At 48.8% G+C, this 5000-nt stretch overlaps 1 pseudogene; it reads right to left on the reverse strand.

Moving 5' to 3' along the window:
* Positions 1-3476: 3476 nt before the first annotated feature.
* The window catches only part of LOC128717157 (large subunit ribosomal RNA), a 7663-nt pseudogene continuing 6139 nt past the window's right edge, over positions 3477-5000 (reverse strand).

The raw sequence follows: 5000 nt of genomic DNA on the forward strand, positions 1-5000 counted from the left end.
GCAGAACCACATTTGACCAGGTCGAGAAAAAAATTTTTTCGTGACGACCTGGTCCCCCATAGTAGGGAATGAACATGACATCTTAACCATATTTGACCATTTTCAAATTTCTCGTCGCGGAATCATGACTTTACTAGTAAAATTTGTTCCGGGTAGGGACCTCCCATACAAAATTTTCATCGCTCCAAAAGTGATTTCGTTTCACTTTTCAACATTTACAAGGTCCATAAATCATGTTTTGAGACGATATGGAAAAAAAAATTTTTTGCCCGTCTCGACCAACTCGACCGATGGTGACCACAGTAGGGTGCTCCATACAAATTTTCCTTATGTGGAATTTTCAGTGTAAAATAAGGTTTCTCCAATCGATCGCGGGTTTCACTTTTCATCATTTGCTAGGTCTAACTATGATGTTTTGAGTGGTCCCGCAAAAATTTTTTCTCTTGGCCAGTCGACCCTTTCGTCCATGTCGGTGTGTTCTGCAGTAGGGTGCTCCATACAAATTTTCCTTATGTGGAATTTTTCAGTGTAAAATAAGGTTTCTCCAATCGATCGCGGGTTTCACTTTTCATCATTTGCTAGGTCTAACTATGATGTTTTGAGTGGTCCCGCAAAAATTTTTTCTTGGACCGGGCCTTCCTTCCCGGCCCTGTCGGTGTGCTCTGCAGTAGGGTGCTCCATACAAATTTTCCTTATGTGGAATTTTTCAGTGTAAAATAAGGTTTCTCCAATCGATCGCGGGTTTCACTTTTCATCATTTGCTAGGTCTAACTATGATGTTTTGAGTGGTCCCGCAAAAATTTTTTCTTGGACCGGGCCTTCCTTCCCGGCCCTGTCGGTGTGCTCTGCAGTAGGGTGCTCCATACAAATTTTCCTTATGTGGAATTTTTCAGTGTAAAATAAGGTTTCTCCAATCGATCGCGGGTTTCACTTTTCATCATTTGCTAGGTCTAACTATGATGTTTTGAGTGGTCCCGCAAAAATTTTTTCTTGGACCGGGCCTTCCTTCCCGGCCCTGTCGGTGTGCTCTGCAGTAGGGTGCTCCATACAAATTTTCCTTATGTGGAATTTTTCAGTGTAAAATAAGGTTTCTCCAATCGATCGCGGGTTTCACTTTTCATCATTTGCTAGGTCTAACTATGATGTTTTGAGTGGTCCCGCAAAAATTTTTTCTTGGACCGGGCCTTCCTTCCCGGCCCTGTCGGTGTGCTCTGCAGTAGGGTGCTCCATACAAATTTTCCTTATGTGGAATTTTTCAGTGTAAAATAAGGTTTCTCCAATCGATCGCGGGTTTCACTTTTCATCATTTGCTAGGTCTAACTATGATGTTTTGAGTGGTCCCGCAAAAATTTTTTCTTGGACCGGGCCTTCCTTCCCGGCCCTGTCGGTGTGCTCTGCAGTAGGGTGCTCCATACAAATTTTCCTTATGTGGAATTTTTCAGTGTAAAATAAGGTTTCTCCAATCGATCGCGGGTTTCACTTTTCATCATTTGCTAGGTCTAACTATGATGTTTTGAGTGGTCCCGCAAAAATTTTTTCTTGGACCGGGCCTTCCTTCCCGGCCCTGTCGGTGTGCTCTGCAGTAGGGTGCTCCATACAAATTTTCCTTATGTGGAATTTTTCAGTGTAAAATAAGGTTTCTCCAATCGATCGCGGGTTTCACTTTTCATCATTTGCTAGGTCTAACTATGATGTTTTGAGTGGTCCCGCAAAAATTTTTTCTTGGACCGGGCCTTCCTTCCCGGCCCTGTCGGTGTGCTCTGCAGTAGGGTGCTCCATACAAATTTTCCTTATGTGGAATTTTTCAGTGTAAAATAAGGTTTCTCCAATCGATCGCGGGTTTCACTTTTCATCATTTGCTAGGTCTAACTATGATGTTTTGAGTGGTCCCGCAAAAATTTTTTCTTGGACCGGGCCTTCCTTCCCGGCCCTGTCGGTGTGCTCTGCAGTAGGGTGCTCCATACAAATTTTCCTTATGTGGAATTTTTCAGTGTAAAATAAGGTTTCTCCAATCGATCGCGGGTTTCACTTTTCATCATTTGCTAGGTCTAACTATGATGTTTTGAGTGGTCCCGCAAAAATTTTTTCTTGGACCGGGCCTTCCTTCCCGGCCCTGTCGGTGTGCTCTGCAGTAGGGTGCTCCATACAAATTTTCCTTATGTGGAATTTTTCAGTGTAAAATAAGGTTTCTCCAATCGATCGCGGGTTTCACTTTTCATCATTTGCTAGGTCTAACTATGATGTTTTGAGTGGTCCCGCAAAAATTTTTTCTCTTGGCCAGTCGACCCTTTCGTCCATGTCGGTGTGTTCTGCAGTAGGGTGCTCCAACCAAGTTTTCCTAATGAAAGTTTTTCGTGGTTTCGTGTGAGTTAAAAACTCCGGAACTTGGCTTATTTTCACCATAATTTCCACATATGGTGACCAACTCAATAAACGTTTTGTGCGTATCCTATGGACAGTTTTTCGCGTTCAACTTGGTGAACTAGGGTTGTTTTCCCGAAGGGTAGAAAAATCTGGACTTAGCCAAATTTTGAAATCTCCAACCAATCTTGGCCTGTTAGATTATCTTGGTTGGGTTGCTATGGGCTGCTACGGCCTACTTGATAGGCAATGTTTCAACTCTTGGAAGCTTTCGTGGTTGTTTAGAACTGTCCATGGCCTTCTTGATAGAAATGGCTTATGGTGGCCATGGACTTAGCAACATTTTGAGATCCAATCTTGGCCTGTTAGAGTATCTTGGTTGGTTTGCTATGGGCTGGTACGGCCTACTTGATAGGCAATGTTTCAACTCTTGGAAGCTTTCGTGGTTGCTAAGCACTGTCCATGGCCTTCTTGATAGAAATGGCTTATGGTGGCCATGGACTTAGCCAAATTTTGAAGTCTCCAACCAATCTTGGCCTGTTAGAGTATCTTGGTTGGTTTGCTATGGGCTGGTACGGCCTACTTGATAGGCAATGTTTCAACTCTTGGAAGCTTTCGTGGTTGCTAAGCACTGTTCGTGGCCTTCTTGATAGAAATGGCTTATGGTGGCCATGGACTTAGCAACATTTTGAAGTCTCCAACCAATCTTGGCCTGTTAGATTATCTTGGTTGGTTTGCTATGGGCTGGTACGGCCTACTTGATAGGCAATGTTTCAACTCTTGGAAGCTTTCGTGGTTGCTTAGGATAAGAATCCCGACGAGAAAGGTTTCCCGGACTTATAAAAATAACCGATTAGCCCCAAGGACACATCTTCCTTGAAAGGCTAATCATGCACCACACACCACACCACCCATAGGCTTGCAAGCAGCACTCTTGTCGAGTGCAGCAAGCCTATGCTCACATCAACTACCGTACACGTACCACCATAGGCTTGCAAGCAGCACTCTTGTCGAGTGCAGCAAGCCTATGCTCATCAACTACCATACGTACCACCACAGCCTTGCAAGCAGCACTCTTGTCGAGTGCAGCAAGCCTATACTCCACGAACTAACCACTTCACCACCAAGCATGGGTCGCCTGAGAGGATCGATGCGAACGCATCTCTACAACTCGCAGCTCCCAGCCTGTAGTCCCGTCGTTTGCGGGCGGTCGAAGGTGTCGAAACTAGTTGTATCCACGGTCGACGGGAGCACAGCCACCAGGGTTCCCTGTGATAAGGTACTTCCACGTGCAGCGTGCACCCGCCCGTTGCGGCTCAGTCTAGTGCTATAGCGGGGATGAGACGGCAGTGTGCACGGGGCAGCACCGACGGATCTCAGAGGGTTGTTAAGCCCGCTAGCTTCCGATCACCTAATGGGTTTATGATGCGCTATCAGCTCGGATTGGATACGACCTTAGAGGCGTTCAGGCATAATCCAGCGGACGTAGCGTCATACCAAAGTCCGGTCGAACTAGTATTGAGCCAGTGGTCCGTACCTGTGGTTCCTCTCGTACTGCACAGGAATTCCGTTAAGATAGCAGCATACAGCACACACCAGTAGGGTAAAACTAACCTGTCTCACGACGGTCTAAACCCAGCTCACGTTCCCTTGAAAGGGTGAACAATCCTACGCTTGGTGAATTTTGCTTCACAATGATAGGAAGAGCCGACATCGAAGGATCAATAAGCCACGTCGCTATGAACGCTTGGCGGCCACAAGCCAGTTATCCCTGTGATGATCCGCGGTGGGCCATCGATGCGGAACAGAGCGTGGCGATAATAGCAACAGGGGCGTACCCTATTCAACGGCTTTGGGGGAGCGTCGTCCCGGGACTCGTGGTGGCCACCATAGCGGGAGTAACGTTCGCCAGCTGCTACGTGCCACCCAGCAGCGGCATCGAAGACTTCGAAAGCTTCCTCGGTGCGGTGGAGGTGTCGCTGGTCGGACACGCAACATCAGTCCTGGCCGGGGACTTCAACGCCTGGAACGAGGAGTGGGGGAGTGCGCGCACCACCCGGAAGGGGCAGGAGCTCCTGCATGTGGTGGAGCAGCTGGCACTGCAGACGCTGAACCGTGGCAACGCGCCCACGTTCAGGGGCAACGGGGTTGCACGGGAAAGCGTCGTTGACGTCTCCTTTGCCAGTCAGCTCATCGCACGGCCGGACTCATGGCGCGTGCTTAACCGCTTCTCAGGCAGTGATCATGCATACATCGAGTTCGGGGTGGACGTTCCTGGACAGCGCCCCCAGCGACGTGGCCAGCAGCACCGAAGCCGAGCAACAGCCAACGACGGGACAGCCAGGCACGCCGGGACGCGCTGGAAGACGAAGCAGTTCGACCGGCAGTGCTTCGACGTCGCACTCACGCACGGCCACTTCGGACATGTCGACACTCCGGAGGGGCTGGTCGGCGGACTCACTCGAGCGTGCGACGAGATTATGGAGAGGGTACACGGGGCTACCTACCACCGCAAGCCCCAGGTGTACTGGTGGTCTCCAGAAATCGAACGCCTGAGAGAGGAGTGTGAGGCAGCGGAGATAGCACATCACCGGGCCCAACCGTCGGAGCGGGACGTGACGTCGGGAAAGCTGCAAGAC

Source organism: Anopheles marshallii (genome assembly GCF_943734725.1).
Source record: "Anopheles marshallii chromosome X unlocalized genomic scaffold, idAnoMarsDA_429_01 X_unloc_212, whole genome shotgun sequence".
In the NCBI taxonomy this organism is placed as follows: Eukaryota; Metazoa; Arthropoda; class Insecta; order Diptera; family Culicidae; genus Anopheles; species Anopheles marshallii.